This window comes from Spinacia oleracea, chromosome 6 (genome assembly GCF_020520425.1).
Source record: "Spinacia oleracea cultivar Varoflay chromosome 6, BTI_SOV_V1, whole genome shotgun sequence".
Classification (NCBI taxonomy): domain Eukaryota; kingdom Viridiplantae; phylum Streptophyta; class Magnoliopsida; order Caryophyllales; family Amaranthaceae; genus Spinacia; species Spinacia oleracea.
Window position 1 is genome coordinate 14,509,591 of NC_079492.1, and position 22,320 is coordinate 14,531,910.

Genomic DNA, 22,320 nt, shown 5'->3' on the forward strand with positions numbered 1-22,320 from the left:
CCTTTTCAAGCATTTATTTGGATCCACAAATCCTATGACATGCCATGTACATAGTTTTCTTCCAACATTTGATTGAGGAATACGTTTTGTCATCCAATTGTCATATGTACCAATATGCAATCATTGCTTGAGTTATAGACTTGAGCATTACGATTATGCATGAGGTTTCAACACAATCAATGCCATGAATTTGCTTGTAACCTTTAGCAACTAATCTAGCTTTGTGTGTGAACACAATTCCATGTTTGATGGTTTTTATCCTTAAAACAAACTTGCAACCAATAGGTGTGAAACTATTCTTGCAAATCAACAAAATTTCAATTTTGTCATCAAAACATTGGTTATGTTTTATGGCCTTTAACCATCTAAAACATTTGAGTCTATATATGGCCTCTAACCATTTTAGGGAATCTGGGTTTCTTCATAGCTTTCTTACAGGTCACAAACTCATTAATAGTTTGACTGCAAGTTGTAAGTTTCTTTACAATCTAATAGAAGAATTGCATAGCTTCAGAGACCTGAACTCCATGTTTCTTCACTATCTAATAGAAGAATCTCATAGTTTCAGTGACTTGAACACTATGCCTACTTGGGTATAGAACATCAAACAATAGAATATCAATAGCCACTTAAAAGTCCTTTGAATATTCTGTTCTCCTTGAAGCACTTGTAAAGTCTTCTAAGAGATGTCTATTCTTTAAAAGCCACTTCTAAAGTCCTTAAAGAATACGTGTTCGGATTTTCTAAAGAACTTCGAAAAGCCTCCAGATTGTCCGTTTTATGTTTGTTGTTCGCCTCGAATACTTTCGAGGTCTATTTTCTCCCACTTGTCATTTTGGAAACGAATCTCTAAAAGGACATTATTTCGAGCAAACAAACATTATGTTCTCAAAAATTCGTGGTAGACACAATACCCTTGTGTCTCATTTGAATAAATCACAATGAAACATATATCTATACTTGGGCCTTAGTTTGTCGAATAACAAACACTAAGCTCCCACTGAGTTTAGCAACTCCCTAGATATATATTATGAAAAGATATTCTGAAATTACTTTTCAACAGCTTTGACGGATTTGGTTTAGTTTGGTGGTAGTTGAGCATTTTGTTTTAGAAATTATAGGAAAAGTCTTAATGATTCATCATTGATCGAATCAAGTATCAATTGACTTCGATTATTCCAACTTTAGATATGCCATATCTTATGGAGCTAGATTGTGAATTTTACTACACACAATCATTGATGATCATTCTTGGTATAAGTAATCAACAACATGATCTAACCTATATCTTTATGATTTCTTGCCAAGTGGATTTTATACTTCTGAATCTTTGAACTAGCCAAACAGATTCAAATTTATATCACTTTGAGTAAATAAACCTATATTCACTCAAATCCATGTGAAATAATAAAGTCATAAAATCTTTCTTTAGCTTTGAACTCTATTGTCTAGGCGTTCTAACAACAGTTCATATCGTTTGTTACTTTCAACAAGTAAGACTAGCTTGTCTTAAATTGATCTAGAAATCAATCAACTTTCAGAAGTCCATCGAAATAGAGCTTATGAATGTTAACTTGTTGATATGGTCTAAGCAACAATGCCAAAGATTAGTGGAACTCAAATCAAGGGGTTGATTTGAACCTAATAAAGTTTTATTGTTAAAGATTTGTTTGTTTTAATCAAGCATATTGACTCAACCCGTAAATAACCATTTCATTCAAATAAACAAACAAACATTGTTTTTTGTTCTCTGAATGTGAGTCTTTCTGTGTTTGAAAACAGAATTTTAGGTATGCTGATTTTGGAACAAAATAGCCATTAAGTTCCAGCCTTTAAAAGGACTTAAAACAAACTAGATGACCCTACAGCTAATGTAGCATTGCCATGCTTCATTTCCCACTTGTAGGTCACTTGTGTATCCTAGCTTCCATTGTTTGAGTTATTACCTAAGTAAGAACTTCAAGCGGTATATGATACCAAGGAAGTTTGATTGCTAGGTCACTGCTCTTTAAACATAAACTTATAGGTAGAACCGGAATCGTAAATTCCTTTCATTTGTTCCTTTGTTTTCCTATTTCTTGTACCCTTTCTTATAGTCTTAAGAATTGAATTCTTTAGTGTTGACTTTTATACTTTGTTAGACATGTCCAATGTCATTTTATCAAAGTTCTTACCATTTATGTTGAATATTCTGTTTCAACTAGATGATCTTACCAGAAGCTTCTAAAGTTCTCTAAGCATCGATCTATTCGAATGTCTAAGAACTAGACTCATTCGAGAATTAAATGGAAAAAGGATTTTAGGTTGTTAACCATTGGTAAAGCTGATTGTTAAACTCAATGCTTTATGATCTCAAAACTACATTGTATTTTGAATTCACAAGCACCAATCGGTTTGCCATTCGACTTTGATACTCGAAAACAACCATAAAAGTCGATATAAGAAACGTACATTTTAAATTGCTCACTTTCTCTCATTTCCGTGAATCGTTCTTGGATTCATTACCAATCGAGGAAATTTACTGTTACCTTTCTAAAAGGATTTACAGCAGTGCAAGATATTTAATTATAAACAATAATTAAAACATTCATTGAAGCATGCAAAGTCTAAACATTTATCATGAATAATAACTTGAAATTAAAGCAATCATGCAATTCAAACAAGTTATTACATTTTATTCGAATTTATTGTTCCGGCAGGTGTGAATAAAATGATTCCAAGATCCTAAAATCATTGAAGAACTAAGAACAGTTTCTCGACTTAATCCTAAAACATCTTAGGTAAGCAAAAGCCTTTTGCTAATAGTCTAGAAACTATTCTTGGTTAATAGGTACGTCTAAGAACTTATTAGGTAAACCTATCGATTTTGCCACGACATAAAAGGACTCCTTACTTATATCGTTGAGTTTCACCAAAACTAACATGTACTCACAATTATTTGTGTACCTTGCCCCTTTATGACCAATAAGTAACACCTCGCTGAGCGAAAACTATTACTAGATTGATGTAAAGGATATCCAAGCAAGTGTATATTTTGGCATGGCACCTTTTAACTCAATTTTTAAGTTTGGAACTTAAGGCTCTTACTATGTTGGTTAGATTTTAAGTGAACTAAAATCCTTAATCATGCAACATAATCAAGCCGTAATCTCATGCATAATTAAGACATATTTAAAGCAATAAATAACTTAAAGCATGCATAAGATAAATGTGATCTAGTATGGCCCGACTTCATCTTGAAGCTTTAACTTCAAAGTCCGTCTTGAAAATCTTCGTGGGAGGCACCATTTTCTTCAAATAGGATAAGCTATAATTAAAACTAATTACAACTATTTGATGGTACGCAGACCATATTTGAATTGAAAAACAACTTTGGTACTTTAGACCAATTACATTCAAATTAATGGTACACAGACCATATTTTCTATCCTATTTGGGCCATACTAGTCACTTCATAACCTGCAAAACAGTACATATACAATATATACCATTTACCCATTCATTATCATGAATGACCCACATAGCTGGTTAGTAAAACACATTATGCATCACATAAACATTTGCAGCAATTAATCAAGGGCACCAATAATCTACAAATTATTCAGTCCTTATTAATTCTAATCAAGTTGTTTTAACCTTAAGGATTTGTAGACCTAATCAAGAGTATATGACTAAAAAGGGCTCCCACTTAAACCAATAAATTCATATGTTTTACTAATTTTAAACATAAAAATGTATTTCTAGTCTAACCGGAACCATACAAATTTAATTAAAATTTAAAGCTCATATAAATTTATAATTGAATCCATAAATTTAATTTAATTTCAGTCGTATTTAAATTAATTCATGATTTTAATTTTAGTAAAATAATTAGAACAAATAAAATTTATTATAATTACAATATTCAAAATTAAAATCCAAGAAAATAATTTAAATTATTAATTTTAAAATTAATTAAAATTACGTAAACTGAAAATTTCAAATTAAAATTTCAAAACGATCTAATCGCAACGCAACAATCCCACGCAACGCACGCCCATGGGCCACACGCATACAGCCATCGCTAGCCATGTGCGCGCATCCCATGCGCTGCGTCGCATCGCTGCTGCTCACCATCGCAAGTCATCAATCGAACACGCGAGGTGGTGCTCGCTGCGCACGCCAGCGCTCGATGCACGCGAGCCATAGCTCGCTGCGCTCGCTTGCCAGCGCTCGATCCATGCGAGCCATCGCTCGCTGCGCGCCTGCCTTTCCCGCACGCGAGCTTGTGATCATCGCACGAGGCAGCAGTATGCGAGCTGGCATTCGCTGCGCGCGAGCCATGGACGCTGTGCGTAGCGCTCGTGGCACGCGAGCTTGCGCTCGCTGCGCGCGAGGCTCCGCATGCTTGCGCGAGGCAGTGCGCGCTGTGGCGCAGCACGCTTGCTGCCCACACGCCCATTGCTCACAGCCCACGACACAAGGCAGGGCTGCTGCCTTGTGCTCGTGCACCATGCCCTTGCTCGCTGCATTCGTACCGCATGGGCGACGAGCTCCCTTGCTCGTCGTCGCATGCCCGCACTATACAACACCCCTTAAGGGTAACACGTAGCGTCCATTGTTTTGTGCGTGCAAGTTATATGAGCGAGTCGCATAAAAATTAAAAATTTATATTCAAAATTAACGACAAATTAATAAATAATATTAATTTCATAATTTTGGGGCGAAAAATCGAAAATTTATTATTTAATTGATTTCCGATTAACATGGATTCAAGTCTAGGTCATAAAAATTTAAAATTTAACATAAATTTACAATTTTTATGGTGGTTTTTAATCATAGGTATCTAATTAAATTATAACTAATTATGAAAATCAAATTAATTCTAAATTATTCCAATTTTCAACAAATTAATCATAATTACAAATTAGATTGCATAATTAACAAGGCTAGGCATTCAAACTTGTTAAACATATACACTAGGTCAATCAAAAATTCAAGATTTATCAACAAGAATCGCAAATATTTAATTTAACATCTTAAATTTACGAAATTTTGCATTCGAAAAACTAAAACCTCCGAAAAGTCATAGTTAGGCTTCGAATTTGAGAATTCTGGGTTCGGCCGAAAAATACTATTTTTGTCAGCCTTTTACATGCGGAATTGACACAAAAATCACTCGATTTGGATGAGTAACGAAGAAACTGCCGAAAAACTGCCGAAAAACTGCGTACGTATAATTAAATAAACGCAATTTGCAATTAATTAACAATTACGAAAACTAATCACCCCTTTTTAATTCTTGCAAATTTGTAATATTTAACCATGTTTATGCAATTTAGATTATGAAAATAATAATAACCTGGCTCTGATACCACTATTAGGTTATGATTCATATGACAAAACATAAATCATACGGAAAAACCATAAAGCCAGGAAAGCATATTATTTACACATAATCATTTAGCATAGTTTAGATGCATACACTTTGTTGCGTGCCCTCCCTAGCTGCGCCCGAACCGAACAAGAACAAGTCTTTAGGACTCCAAGTGTCGTCCCTCCGTAGATAGTCCACAGCAAGTCCGGATCCGCCTTAAGCTTGACCAACTAGGATCGCCCTTAAGGTACTTAGAATTTTCGGCTATTGTAGGCAATTATATGACTGAATTTTTGCTCTCAAAGATCACTTTGAATACTTGAATACTCGATATAAATTATGAGCCCCCAACTCATATTTATAGACCATGGAATAAGTAATCGAATCTTACTAGGATACGAATTAATTAAATTAGAATCCTAGTAGAATTCTTATTTAATTAATTTATCTTTTAGGATTAGGAATTTTAATCATTAAACAAATCCTATACTCTTTAGGTTTCGTATGTGAACACAAACTCTACACGAGCATGACCCGCAAGCGTGTAGGCCATGCCCGCGCACAGCCCACACGACCGCTTGGCCCACGCGAGCTACAAGCCCACGCGAGCTGCAGCAATGCTCGCAGCCCATTGCTGCGCGCGCTGCGCGCGCTGCCTTGGCCTGCTGGGCCTGGCCTTGCGCTGGGCCTGGCGTGGCCTTGGTTGTTCGTGTGGCGCGCTTGGCTTGCTGGGCAATGGCCTGGCTTCGTGCTGGGCCGTCGTCCGGCAGGCCTCGTCCAATGCTTATTCGTACGATACGCTTCCGATTAAATTTCCGGTTCCGGAATTCATTTCCGATACGAACAATATTTAATATTTCTGATTCCGGAATTAATTTCCGTTTCGAACAAATATTTAATATTTCCGTTTCCGGAATTAATTTCCGATTCCGATAATATTTCCGATTCTGACAATATTTCCGTTTCCGGCAATATTTCCGATTCCGGCAATATTTCCATTTCCGATAATATTTTCCGATACGTACCATGTTTCCGTTTCCGGCAACATCTACGACTTGGATAATATTTATATTTCCGATACGATCCATATTTCCGTTTCCGGCAATATCATCGTTTCCGGAGTATTCATTTCTTGCCTGTGACGATCTCAGCTCCCACTGAAACCAAGATCCGTCGATTCCGAATATCCATAGATGGAGTATTTAATGCCATTAAATACTTGATCCGTTTACGTACTATTTGTGTGACCCTACGGGTTCAGTCAAGAGTAAGCTGTGGATTAATATCATTAATTCCACTTGAACTGAAGCGGCCTCTAGCTAGGCATTCAGCTCACTTGATCTCACTGAATTATTAACTTGTTAATTAATACTGAACCGCATTTATTAGACTTAACATAGAATGCATACTTGGACCAAGGGCATTATTTCCTTCATGATGAAGTTAAGAAACCGCTGAAATAAAGCTGGTAAGTGGTAGGGGCTGAACTTGGTAGGGTGGACTCGTGTTCGATCCCCGCAACAACAATTGGGAGGGGACTAGAACCTATCCACCCAGAACTTGCCCCGAATCCAGATTAGCTCTAAGGATGAACCGGATGCTAAAAAAAAAAAAAATCAAATTGTGAAGTTATATTTTAGAACGGAGGGAGTATGTGTTGTTACTTTTTATGAACCGAAAAATTAAATTTAACTATGTGTGTGTTCTATTCAACTCATTTTTCACTTATCTGAACTTATTTTTCATAAAAGAAACAAAAATAAGGTGAATAAAAAAGTGTCTAATTATCCTCTGGCCATTTAGATGAAAATAATATGATGAGACAATCCTCTGGCCGTTCCAAATACAAACTTTTATATAATTCGGTCTTATATAAAAGACCACCTTGATGTCATATAAGTTAAGTAATGAAATCAATTACTCCCTCCGTTTCTTTTTGTTTGTTACGTTTGGACTTTTGCACGTTTATTAACGTATAATAAAGATTCTTTTTCTTTTTTTATTAAAAAAATAAACCCAAGTAAAACCTCAATCCACTAATCATTACAACAACCAATAAGATTGTTTTATTTACCAAAATGAACCAATAATGGGAAAGCACAAAGATTGCTAACTTAACATACTTGGAAAATTGCAAAGATATTTAATGAGTTGAAAAAATTGGACCAATTAAATTTTAAAGATGGCACAAAATTTGATAGTACAATAAGTTTATAAAAGGAAAGATTCTCCTACGTAACAAACATTTTGAAACACCCTAAAAGGAATACGTAACAAACAAAAATAAACGGAGAGTAGTTAAGTACTGAAACTAATTAGTTAATCACTGAAACCAATTAGTTAAACAATAAAACTAATTAGTAAAACACTCGAACTAATTAGTTAAGCAATGAAACCAATTAGTTAAGCAATCAAAGTGGTCTTTACGGTAAAGCGGTCTTACACAAAAGTTACCGCATTCCAAATTGATGAAACGTGTAGGCTAAATCTATACCTAGTATTTAAAAAGGAACACCATAGATTATTAGAATCCATGTGACATCTCATTATTAGAAGTCATGTGGCATCTCTCATTTCATCCATCATTCTTTTTTTCCAAATTTTCTTTATTGTTTCTATGATTTACAACTTCTAATGCCTCTTCCACTCCATTTTCGTTATTCAACATCAAGTTATTAATAGTCTAATATACTCATTAGTCTCTTCCACTCCACCCCTTTAACATCCAATATTATTCAACATATAATTTTTATATTTTTCCAATCTTCAAATTACACCTCTATTTAATTTATATTTACCAAAAATCAGAAATACTCACTAATTAAAACTTCAAAAGTCGTCTGAACAACCACTATACAACCGCCCGTTTTATGAGCGGGATCAAAAGCTAGTTTAGATGAAAATAACAAGGTTTTAATGAACGATTTATGGCAATGATGCTAGAAACCCTAGAATATTCCTAATTTCCAAAAATACAATCCTTTAGCAAATCACAAGTTCTTATTTACAAGGGATATACAATAAATATTGTACACCGAAGTAAAAGTTGACTCAAAATACATAAAAGTTACCCTTATACATGTAAAAGTTATCTATTTTTTATTGATAAATTTTTTTCATTTTAACAAAAAAATTCTTCAAAATCATTAATAATGTATAAAAATTAATCATTTAACATGTTAATCCATCAATCTTTTTCATAATATAAAAGTTAACCAAAACATAGTAAAAGTTACAAAAAACTAGGTAAAAGTTATTTTGGTGTACGATAAATTTATTGTACAACTTGTGCACACAAGACCTTTTCTTAGCAAATAGTTCCATCCTGTCCAAGTCAGCAGCTTTGAAAAACGTCAAAACACTAGTCCAATTATGATGTTTTTATAAGGCGAATCTGTTTTTAACTACTCCACTTGTGTACCATACGTACGTACAACCACACTGTTCTATTTACAATTCAGAGTTTTGATGCGATGTTCGAAAGTCAAAATTTGTTCTCTTGTACATGTAATTATGATTTGTCTATAACAACTTGTGTAACAATCATACAGAGTTCTGTCTGCTAGATTGAATGAGATCCAAAAAGCCCTTGAGTCTAGACCAACTTGTAGGCATCTTCTTGAAATTAATGAGGAACTCTCAAAACATAACAGAAAAAGTAAGATGTACTTTTCAAAACATACCCCTGTTCACCAACAACAATTATTCAACAACTCTTTATAGGTGGAACCAAGCCTTGACCTAGGTACCTATCTAGGCTTTCCCATAACAGATAAAAGACCATTCTAAACCCAAACTTCTACTCCCTCCATTTCTTTTTTATGTATCCATTCGGAATCTGGTGTGGTTTTTAAGAAAATTGGAATCTTGGTTTGTATGGATATAAGTGTAATGATTGGGTGTAAGAGAAATGATTGAATGTAAGAGATTATAATAAATAAAAGAGTGAGAAAATAATAAAGAAATAAGGTAAGAGAGAGGAGTGATAATGATGGGTGATAATGGAGGTGAGAGAGTGGGTATATGGGGAAGGAAAAAGAATTAAATATTATGGGTGGGGAAAATTAGGTGGGAATATGGGTAGATTCTTTAGGTATTTTGGTAATTAGATAGAAATGTAAGGGTATTTTAGGATAAAATATATGTCCAAAAATAGAATAGATTCTAAATGGATACAACAATATGAAACGCTTAAAATGGAAACGGATACAACAATAAGAAACGAAGGGAGTAGTATATGTAGGAAAATAAAAAGCAAATTAAGTTCTTGGAAGGCTAAAAGTTTGTCCAAAGAAAGAAGGCTAGTGTTGATCAAATCCACCCCCACTTCCATTGAAAGCTACTCCATGCAAGTTCTGTTTCTTCCTAAGAAGACCCTTCATGAAATGGACCAAATTTGTGCCCAATTCCTATGGGGATTTGATTCTGAGAATAAGAAAGTGTATTTAATAGCCTGGCTTAACATTTGTAGTGAACCTACTCTTGGAGGCTTAAACATCAAATCTACAATGATTATGAATCAAGTAGCTATGACCAAGAATTGTTGAAAATTCAATTCTTCCCATAACCTAGCTACTAGTCACAGATTTGGTCCATTGGATCAATGTCATCCCCTTACCTACATTTAGCAATGGCACCCCTTTCTGCTCCCTCTCACAAGTGTTAGGTTATGAAAAATCTAATGTCATGCGGAAAACTATAAATGTCAAAATCCAAATTAAATGCACATAATCATTTAGCATAATTTAGTGAACACACTTTGTGATGCGTGCCTTCCCTAGCTACTCCCGAACCGAATAAGAACAAGTTAGAACGCCAAACACCATCCCTCCGTAGAAATTCCACAACACGTTCGAATCCGCCTTAGGTTCAACCAACTAGGATTTAATCTAAGGTATTATCAATTCGGGATCTCGCTTTTGATGTGATAGGCAAAGTATGAAAACTCATGTGTATAGTATGATCATAGACCACGTATATATAGGAAATAGGAAAACCCTAAGTTTCAATAATCTTAATAATAATTTTAGGATACATTAGATTTTAGGAAACATGCACAAAATCTTTATTTTAGGCTTTAGGCAATTTTCACAAAAATACCAAAACCCAAATAAACCATTTAATGCAACCGGTAGCTTGGTTCACAAGCTGCTTGCGTAGCAAGGCAACTTGGCACGCAAGCTACCCATGCGTGCTTGCACAAGCAGCGACCCACTGGCCCAGTAACGCTGGCCAGCTTGTTGCTGCCATGCGCGATGGCCCTTGCTTGCTGGCTCGCTGGCCCAACATCTTGGCACTGCTGCCACGTCCCATTGAGCGATGGGCCATTGCTTCGTGTAATGGTTCGTCGCTCGTTTCGTGCTTCCGATTCGTTTTCCGTTTCGAACAATATTTACGTTTCCAGTAATATTTCCGATTTCGACAATATTTCCGATTCCGATAATATTTCCCTTCCCGGTAATATTTCTGATTCCGACACAAACCATATTTCCGTTTCCGGCAATACTTTCGACTTCGATAATATTTATATTTCCGTTATGAACCATATTTCTGTTTCCGGTAATATCTTCATTTCCGGAAAATATTCTTTCTTTGACTTTTGACTGTTTGTTTAGCTCCCACATGAAACAAACATCCGTCATTTTCGAATATCCATAATTAGAGTACTTACTGAATATAATATTCACCTAAATACTTGATCCGTTCACATACTATTTGTGTGACCCTACGGGTCCAGTCAAGAGTAAGTTGTGATATTAATACATTAATTCCACTTGAACTGAAGTGACCTCTAGCTAGGTATTTAGATCACTTGATCTCACTAAATAATTAACTTGATTAATTAATACTGAACCGCATTTATTAGAATTAGCATTAAATGCATTAAATGCAAACTTGGACCAAGGGCATTATTTCTTTCAACAAGGGCACCACATTGACACTAAAACTGCTTATAATCACATTTGGAACTCCAAGTTTCCTCATACAGTCATTGAAAGAAAGTGGACCTCCATGTGGAAATCTAGGTGCCCTCCCAATATTAAGTTCTTCTTATGGTTATGTCTGTGGAATAGGTTGCCTACGACACATCATTTAGCTAGCAGGCATATCATCCCCATGGGATATTGCAAATTCTGTCCCAATACCATTGAGACCATGGAACACTTATTCATTAATTGTCATAGAGCAATTGAGTTTTGGACTAATGTCTAGTTTATCCCCAAAGTTAATCCTACCGATTCAGTTTTTACCACTTGATTTTTGGAAAATGTGTTAGAAAGGAAATAGATCAATGATTTAAATATACAATATGCTACTGTTTTTAGCTTTTGTTTATGGAGAATTTGGTTAAGAAGAAATATGTGGATCTTTTAGAAAGAGAACAAACCCATTCTCTTTTGAACTGTACAAACCACAATCTAGCCATTGAATTTTCCCAACATGACCAAATACATGTCCTAAACAGTAAACCAATGCATGTTTTCCCAAGACATGATCTAACTAACTTTACTTTGAAAGTAGATGCCACATTCTGCTCCACATCCTTGCTTGCATCCTATGTCATTATTTGCAGGGACAAGAACAACATATACATATATGGAGTGGCTGGTACAACCACATCAGTCTCACCTACTGCTGCAGAAACTCAAGCCATCTTGCTCGCAATCTCATGGGTCAGTGTAAACCAGTGGCAAGGAGTGCTAATTATTTCTGATTGCAAAGTGGCAATTACAGCATAATGAGGAGGAACTTGCCACCACTTGGTTATCTAACCTATATGGAAAATGCAGGGACATCCTAAGAAGCCAAACAAACCTTTGTTTGAGATTAAAAAGAAGAGAGAAGCTAAAGGAAGTGGATCATGTGGCGAGGAAGGCCAAGGCCCGGCTGAGTCTGTTACATCGTGGAATTAGTTTAACCCTACCCCCTTGCAAAACTAGTATAATCTCATCCTCAAATGACATATCTTTTTTGGAAAGTTAGCTCCAACCAGTAATTATGCCTTAAATGGTAGTAATTTTGTTCCACACGGAGTGGAAGGTGATAAGATCAGCACAAACATATGATGTATTATTTTGATGCCTTAATCAGTTGAAGTGACTCTTTTTAACAAATAAATAAATAAATCATACGGAGTATTTATATAAATTTACCTGATCGAGGAGGAGGCGGTGCTAGCCATGGAGGAGGAGACGTCGACGCTGGCAACGGTGGCGGAGGTGATGATGATGTAGTAGTAGTTATGTTGTAAAATAAATGATCCTCGTATCTCATACTGCAACTTGACCCAACAACGCGTGCTCCTAAACTCGTATTGCAACAACTAGGAAACACAGTACTAATAATATCCCCAAGACAATTGAAGCAGTTTCGATACGACAAATCCGGTAAGCATTGCGCAAGTGCATAAATTCTATGAAAGTCGTCGTAAGTATCATTTCCAGTCGCGTACTTAAGTCGAGAATCACCGGAAGCGGCTTCATTCTGAAGCCTGCTCAATAATGATCCAAGTACCTCATCAAACTCAACAACGTTATCGGCAGTCACCGCATTATTGCTTTGTAAGTAATAAGCAGGTTGCATGTATGTGACTACTTCGATTGTGTTATTAGCATAATTTAGCATACAGTCGTCGTACCACCCACCAGCTTCCCTTTGTGTTGGGCAAAGTCGTTGAATCATACTAATTGAGTTATTGAGGCATCGATGACAATCTTGGAATGTCATATCGCATCCGCATAGCGCTTTGCCGTAAACCAAAAATGGTGGACTTGAAGAAAATTTATTCAACACATTCACATCTAGGAAGAAAATTTTGAACACCAAAAAATAATAAACGCGTGCTCTAGAATTATACCGAAGAGAAAATTCAAAATGGGGATACTCATTTGGCGTGGTAGTAGGGGGTGTTATGTAGTCAATGACACTTCTTATAATATATTGTACTCCCTCCGTCTCGGAGCACCGCTTTTCTTATAAAGCCATCCCTGATTATTTGCACAGTTTCTATAAATGATAAATTTTTATTAATATTATATCAATTACCCCTTTTCACATGTCATTTTGTGGTCACATGCACCCTCCCCCTACTTCTTACCCCTTTTAAAAAGTTGACACATGTCAATATCTGTATTAAAAAATACCCCACTTTTAACAACTCCCTCCGTCCCATTATTATAGTGCCGTTTGAACAAAAACACGGATTTTAAGAAAAATGGAATATGGTACATGAAAAAGTGGAATAAAATACAAATAATGATTGAGTTGTATGGAAAAGTGGAATAAAGTACATGAGAAAGAGAATATAGTACATGGAAAAATGAAATATAGTACATGTATGGAGTTTTCAATGCATTTTTAATTAATATAGTACATTGGAAAGTAGGGACCTTAATAACCAAAATTATAAATAGGACTATAATTTTGGGACGCCCGATTTTGGAAACAAGACTAAAATTTTGGGACGGAGGGAATACCATCTAATTAATTAAATAATAAGTCCATTATTTTATATTAAACTATGTACCGCGCCGGTCAAATCGGTTCAAGTATTCTGGGATAGAGGAAGTATGTAATAATGTAGACATGTAGTATTATAATATTTCCGTTACCAAATAGTTGTACATTATGGCGTAAGATGAGTTTTATATATTGCCTACTAGATGCATGGACCAAAGTCTTGATTGAGATCCATTGTCATTTTTTTAAACTCGACATACATTAAATGTTAAAAACTATAATTTAGAAAAATCTAGGAACATGTAATTGTAATCTAGAAAAATCTAGGAGCATATAATAAAATATCTAGACTATTCTAAATAAATATCTAAGAGTAGAAAAACCTAGAACTATCTACAATGGGAAGAAAGTAGAATAGTTTAGAATAGAATAGTCTAGAGAAGTTGTTGAGTAATGAGGTTTTGATGATTGTAAACTAATGATGATTATCTATTTAACATGTGTGTCAAGATGCGCGCAGGATGAACAAGTTATGATTGAAACAAGAAACAAGTAACACGAGCAATGAGAAGTTATTGTTCACTAAAGTGAAGATGGCTACGTCATACATGTTGTTTATATGTAAATTAGCATTTACATTGGTAAACTTCATGTGGTAAGTACAGTGACAAAGGAAGAACGAAATGATACTTTATATGGTCCAGCAGGAACAACCAGAAAGAGATCAGAAACTGTTTATCAGAGTTCCTAGTTGTCTGACTGTTCCTGTTCCTAGTCACATGTACGACATGTACTTGTATGCGTTAATAGAGTTTAGGAGTGCATATAATACTTTCATATTTGCATCCTAATATGTTTGTTATACTGTAGGTAAGAGTCCATATTGGGATAAGTTGTTTATTAGACGTAGGATTTTGCATTAGTCTAGGTCTCTCATATTATCCTATCATAAGTACATATAGTTGTATGTGCTTAGGACTCTTCATATAGTTAGATATGCATTAGGAGTCTTCTAGGAATGCATATCATAGCTGGTGTCATTTATCATATATTATGATGTATTGTAGACGGTTTAGGAGTCTAAGAGTTTTAGTTTGCATAAGCATTTTAGGAAAGATTAAATGCTTAGAGTTTAAGCTTTCATAATTAGTATTATGCGTAATATAGGACTGTTTAGATTCACTGTATTTTAGGTATTTGAGTCACATAATATTTGCCATACATATTAAAGTTCTTATTAGGGTAGGAATATTATTTATGTATTAATATATTATATTCCATATTATCCTATGTGTATTTTAGTCAAGCAAATATTATAATATATGATTTATGCATATCTATCATACTTGACTCAATATCTAACGTGGTTTATTATGCATGCAAAGAAATGATAAATGACGTGTGTAGGTAAGACTTTGAAGAAGACCCAAAGACTTACAGGAAGAACGAGGATTCAAGAGTTAGAGAATCCAAGAGAAGAGGAACTTGGACTCGAGGAGAATTAAGAGTACAAGTACAGAGAAAGAGAAGAGAAGAAAATCTAGTAGCATTAGTGTGCTTAATAGATTTGTTTTAGAAACTGAAAGTTCGGAGCTGGTGGAACAACGTACGTGGAACAGTGTCAATGACGAGGGTACTGGTCCTAGTCTGCACGTAGTATATAGGATTGCATGAGTATAGTATTTAGATCACGTTACCTTAGAGTTTGTGTCCTAATAGAAGTCTAAACATAATAATACTAAGTCATGTACTAAGGAGTTTTAGTATATTTAGGATTATGTGTTTGATAGTAATTAGGATTGCATTAGTTAATGGTTAAATAATGTTTATCTTGTTTAAGAGTCATGATAGGAAAGGAGTGTCGTTTAGATAGAGTTTTCATTAATATATCTACTGCATAAAGAGATATTATTCGATCATATGTTTGTTAGAGTCTTAGGATAAAAGTCTATCATGATAGAGTTCTATTAGGTCTAGGATTCCTAAATAAAAGATAAACATAAAATATATCTTCTAGGGTTAATAGATAACATGCATCACTATATATACTGCATTCATAAGTCTAGGAAAATTGTCTGACTTAGTGGTGTTACGTGCTTAAGTTAAATCTACATTATAACCCACGTTAGTACCGTCAGTTCCTGTTCCACATACGTAGTTCCTGCTCCAGCAGAATTCCAGATTCTATTTGTTATTCTATCTTTTATACTTGAGAGTTGGGAAGGGGTTTGAGTGAACCTTGTAATTGAGAGAATCAGCTTGAGTCGAGCTGAAGAGTTGAGAGAGAAGATCTCTAGAGAGATCATTGAGAAGGAACGGTTGAGGGACTGTTCATAAGGGAGTTGAGTTTAGGGAACTGTGATTTTCCTAATTAGTAAAATGGTTTAAGTCCCTACGGGGCCGTGGTTTTTCCTCTCTATTAGGGTAGAGAGGTTTCCACGCTAAAATCTCTCTTGCAATCTCTTAATGTTTTTAATTCCGCGAAAAAGTAGATCCAACATCTACAAACACTAATTCACCCCCCCTCTTGTGTTGTTCATCTAAACTAACAATTGGTATCAGAGCCGGTGCTCTATATTTTACAGGTAATCCTGATGAGTGATCCGGGAAAAGATGAACAAAGTTATGAAAGAAACAGTTCCCACAATTCTGCTGTTCCTGATGGACGAAAAGGAGGATAGCACGTATTTGATGATGATGATTAACACAAAGATTGAAGAAAAATAATTGGAGGTAAATTTTCAATCTTTATGATATTATTTATGTTCGCTCTTAATTGTTAAATATTATGAACATCATACGTTATATATTATTGGCCATATGTGTGTTCATTCCGTAACGCAGAAATAGAAATCAACGATTGATTGTGAGCAACCTTGAATTAACCATGTTCATTTACAAGTTTTCAATAGGGCTTTGCTTTAAATTTAAAATAGTTCTTGCGGTTTTGAAGAGGAACAAAGTGGTCTTGTTTGTTTCACAATTCCAGCAAAATTAAAATTTTCTACTAGTCTTGTCGATATTAAAAATATTTCTATTTTTCCAAAAGGTTTGAAATATAATTTTATTATCTTGAATCTGAAAAGTTTGATTTTTAAATAGATTTTAAAAATTGCAAAGAATTTGTTTCATAAATATTTTACCAGGAACATGTGTGCAACAAGACTTGTTAAAAGCAATATTGATTTGAGATATCAAAAATTGTTTTTGCAAATTGTCGAAAAGGTCATGTAACCTGAATTGAACCACGTGACCATGAACACCAAAATTATTGAGATGGAACTGAGATTCGTTGTTCCTTGTGTTGTTTTCGGTAAAACAATTTTTGGTTCCAAAAGAGTTTTGAAATCTGTGTTTAAAAATTATTGAACTTCTTCATAATGCAAATAAAAAGGAAAAATCAGATTTTCAAAATAAAATTTTCAAAATTTGAATTTACTAGGAACAACCTATATATCGTTTATGGAACAAGTCATATCAATTTCAAAACACGTTTTACGAATCAAAATAAGTTTCTTATTGGTGAAGTGTTGAACACATGTAGAGAACTTATATGGAAAATTCCGACTTTGAGTTTTGAATTGACTTTGATGGAACTAAGACATGTTCCTACAACTGTTTCTAGTAAAGATGACCTTATCTATTTTAAGAATTTGAAATCCGACTTTAACTGTTTTCACTACTACAAAAAAGGGCATAGAGTACTGTTGAAATACACCTTATAGGACGCCTTAGAGGCGTTCTCCAACTCAGCGCGCTATAAAGTTTATAAAACGGGTAAAAGAAGCGTTATATATACCTAGTTATAAAGTACGATGATAAGAGATAAGCGTCCTCTATTCCCTTCCTAAAATCAGAAAATGGAGAAGGAATATAGAACGCTTAACGTACATAACCGTCTCCTATACTTTATTATAAAGCGCGCCTTCCGTACATAACCGTCCTCTATTCTTTCTGTTAAATATTGAGATACAGAACATCTTCCGTACATAGGCGTACTATATACTTCATGTTTAATATTAAGATAGAAAGTCGTTTCCTTACACAACCATTCTATATTCTACCCCTTTTTTTAATATTATTTAAAAATAGCAGCACACGCATCCCTAAAATAGGATACAATTCTAGTATGTAAACCAAATCTAAAAAGATATAATAAAAATGATATCCACACGATCTGTCCAAAAATCCTTTCATTAAATAACGAAATAATATTGTTTATTCAATAACAATCCTATTAATCATTGATAAAATATAAATGATCCAAGGTACATCAAAAAAAAAATCCAATATCACTACAAAAAAAAACAGATTCTGCAGCAAGAACAGATTATGTAGCAACAACAGCTTCTGCAGCAACAACAGAAACCAGACTTGGTTCATCTGCAGGACTGAACTGAGGTAACCATCTCCTTGAGCTAGCTTAAGTCACAATAGATCATCGTCATCATGATCTTCCTCTTCATCATTATTTGGTCGGTGATATTCGCTAACGTATGAGATCCACCTCTCCCTTAGCTCGTCAATCGTAGTTTGAGAATACGTGGGAGCTTTGATAAAATACTACAAGACAAGTTAAAATGTAAGAGTAAGAAATGAACATGATAGCAAGCAGAAATAGTATTTAACAAAGAACATGCAGCAAGCAACAGAACCAGTAAGTGATGAGTATATACAAGCAGGAAAGTACATATACAACCAGGACAGTTCATATACAAGCAGGTCAGAACCAGTAAGTGATGACTAATATTTGCAATTAGATGTGCTAAGTCACGCTTAAAATTTCTCAACTCAAGCAAAGTAAGTGCGAGCAGGAAGTAATGAGTATATACAAGAAGAAAAGTTTTACCGCAGGTTTATTGATGCAGGTGTGAAGATTCATCTGCAGGTGGCTGATTCTGCCTATAATTTTCTCGGTATTTCTTTCATTGAACTTGTAATTAAACCTTCCTCTATCTGCTACAAAGGCCATAGGCTCAGTATGAGATGCATTCAAATTAAATTCAATGCGTCTAACTTTCCTACGACACTTATGACTCCATGAGATACACATTTCCCTAATATGCCAGTTACTGTCAAATTGACCCCAAGATAGATAAATTGAGTATCTGTAACTTTTACCAGGTCCAAAAGCTCTAGCACAAACAGTATGCATCCGAATCACACTGTTCATTTTCCTCTCAACTCAATTTTTAGAGGTCTAGAGTCTTCACACCTTTGTACCTGAGTAGAGAGTCACGCTGTGTACATATCAAGAAAGAGTAACCGGAATGGAAGCAAATCTTTGCTATTACTCGACAATATAAGCAAATAATTGCAGCACGGTACAGGGATAAAATTTCAGTACCATCAAATTCACATTCTCACTATAGTTAGAGCAATGAAAATGTTTATCAATAAGCCTACAAAATCTTGGATTGATCTGTTACAACGCAATCCCATAGCATACTAAAGATTAAAGCAACAGAAATTCTAACGTTTGTCAAACAATTAGCGGAGACCTTTAAATATTCAAGCAAACCCAAGAGAATTACCTCCAAGTGGGTCAGCATGTCAACTACAACACCCAAGTCGTATGTAAATGCCTTAGTAATCATCATTACCATGTACTCTGACTTATGTAAATGCCAAGCAGACTCAGCAAATGCCTTAGTAAGCAGACTCAGTAAGCAGACTCATGACTTATGTCAAGCAGACTCAATAAATGCCTTAGTAATCATCATTACCATGTACTCTGTGTATATAATGTAGTCGCGTCATATCTAGCATAAGTACACCTAATGGAGAATGAATGACTTCAGTAGTAATGAAGGTTAACATGCTTAGGGACAAGGGAAGATCTAGGAAATAGGGAAAAAGTCTGAAAAGATTCACTATGATACATGTGTACTTTGATTTGCTGCAGTCTGAAAAGTTCACCCACTGCTTTTCTGCTAAGTTACTCAGGCTCATTTACTTAAGATAACCCTAGCTCTTCTATATTCAGACATGACTATGTCAGTATGTCTGTATGTTCACTTGACATTTCATTTTGGATCCAATAAATGTAGAATTTTCAGTTTATAGCAGGGAGGTGCAGACAGACAGGTTATGTAAAAATTCTCTAGAGCAAATATATATATATATATATATATATATGACAACAAGAAAGAAGCTACAAGATGATAAGTAGAAGCTGGTTTTCTTTAGCCATCTTTCCATTTTAAAGTCTTATTAAGAATATGTTTCTCCAAATAGAAATTTATACACAAATTTACATTATTTGGCCACCTTGCCATTTCAGTAATATAGTTGTACGTACCTTCCTAGCATAGCCACCATATGCCATACCACCAATTAGAGAATTGCATGAACTAGATATTTCTCAGGTCAAGATCTCATCATCCGGGTTCCCTGCAAAACGGGTTTAATAAAGGGTTAAGTATTTCAATTAAAGACAAAACTAGAGCAATAAGGACACTTAAAGGGTCAGAATATTACTCATGGTTTGAAAAAGTCTGTGTTCCTTCAACCCTTTTATTGTGTGAGCATTTGTGCCACCAGCCAATTAAAGAAATCATGTGAAAGTTAACTATTGATAGAAACAAAAGAAGATAGAAAAAAGAAAAAAAACAGCAACAGAAAATTGACCATAAATACACTTCACTGAAAGCAATTATTCTGAAAACATCTAAGAAGAGGATACATTTTATTTTTATTGCTTTTTAGTTCAACTTTGTTCTATTAATCGAAACCTAACTAACCATCATCGACTTAAGTTGCAAGGAGTAAACAAAAACTCCTTATGTAGGACTTATACCTGAAAACTGAGCTTAACTTTACAAGGAATAAACAGAGAGCTGTGCTAAGCTAGTCTTAATTGTCGTCTGTTGGGCAGGAAAAACAGCGCTCAACTCTTACCAATTACCAAACAACCAATTATGAGCCCCCTCACTACTCAAACATCAAGAGAACATCAAATATACAACTTTTTCTAAGAGTGGAGGTCAGGTAAATGCATTTTATCCATAAGGCAGAAAGGGTCTGATATTTATATTCAATGTCTGGTAAATGTTAAGGGTGTCCACCACATTTGGATTCCCGAAGGAAAGAAACTATCACCTCGACTAGTCTGATTATGTACCGTGATTAGTGTTATGAACTACATTCATCAGCAAAGCTGCAGAGGCGATGTTCCACTTCAATGGCCTCGTCTACATGTTATATGATGCAAATTTATGGATAAGGCACTCAGGGTTATATTGCCTGGCTATAGGCTCAAAGAAAGTGAGGGTAAGGTGTCCGTATTAGCATTTCACCAACAAAGGAATGCTCACATTGGGTATGATCTGAAGAACAACTTGTTCAGTTTAGCCTATTCAGGAGCTTGTCCTGACGACACTGTCGATTTTCGGCAAAGGTGAAGGCAGCATGCGCTTATTCTAACAACTACACATTGCATCTACATATAACACTCAATAGACAACAAATCAGTACTAAAAGTAGAAAATTCAAAGATAATCCAGATCCTTGAAGAATTCAATTTTTCATTATCCCCTTTCTTTCCCTAACTGCAAATTTCAATTTAATCAAACTTAAATCATATTAACTAAAAAATTCAGTTTAATTTGACTAAATTCACCAGATTTTTTTGCAATAATCCTACTAAATTAAATGTAATTCGATTTAATTATTACACCCTCCTTTATGATTCGACCTAAAACATCAATTCGACATTACAATTTCGTAATTAAGAACATTATTAGTTGCAGGATAAAGATTTAGAACAAAACTAAGAATACTAACCTCGAAATTCGGAGTGTGGAGAGGCGATGGTCACCAGAGGTTGAAAAGAAGCAGCGGAACAGTAGCGCGGTGGCGGTACATTTGTGCGGCGGTGATCTGGTGGTGGTGCGCGATTATAGTCTAGATTTTGCGGGAGATTGAATTTGGGGGTTTTGTTAGAAGGGTTTTTGTTTTGCACGATTATGGTTAAGGTTTTGTAGGAGATAGAGTAGAATGTTTAGGTTTTGGTTTTGCTAGAGGTTTTTTATTCTAAGGTTTGATTAATTTAATCCCGCAGAATTAGTTTTTTTTTTTTTTAATGAGAATATAGTACGCAGTTATCAAGGACTTAAAACACCGCTCTATATGTTATTGATTTAAATATTGTATATATTAAAATTTTTTTTTTTATTATGGTAAAAAATATGAAACGGTTAAGTGATGTAACCGTTCTGTATTCTTTCTCCCATAGAACTGTTATTAGAGAAAACCGTATTCTATTATCCTATGAAACGCTTAAAACACTTAACCGTACTCTATTTAGCGTTACATATTCTAACTTTTGTAGTAGTGTTTAAATACGATATTTATGTGTCGTCAATGGAAGAGAAGGTTTTCAAATCATTTCAAAAATTATCAATCTTCATCTCACTAGAAACAGTACAAGGAACAGATCTGGAGGAACTGATTGTTCCTACTTATGGGAACTGAATTATTTAAGCACTGTTATTTTAATATTT

General features: G+C 34.8%; 1 long non-coding RNA gene and 1 pseudogene across 7 annotated transcripts; both read right to left on the reverse strand.

The window, feature by feature from the left end:
* Nucleotides 1–13,217, reverse strand: part of LOC110790699 (cysteine-rich receptor-like protein kinase 44) — a 58,117-nt pseudogene extending 44,900 nt beyond the window's left edge.
* A 4,777-nt stretch (nt 13,218–17,994) lies between these two features.
* Nucleotides 17,995–21,855, reverse strand: LOC110776073 (uncharacterized). 7 transcript variants are annotated; one of them, XR_008922648.1, is made up of 6 exons: nt 21,602–21,855; nt 20,297–20,329; nt 20,118–20,209; nt 18,890–19,039; nt 18,666–18,775; nt 17,995–18,379 (listed from the first exon to the last, which is right to left on the reverse strand). It is a non-coding gene; the product is annotated as an uncharacterized lncRNA (long non-coding RNA). The 7 variants fall into 7 exon arrangements; XR_008922647.1 differs by having other exon boundaries at nt 18,938–19,056; XR_002529971.2 differs by having other exon boundaries at nt 18,938–19,039; nt 21,602–21,854.
* Nucleotides 21,856–22,320: the final 465 nt, after the last annotated feature.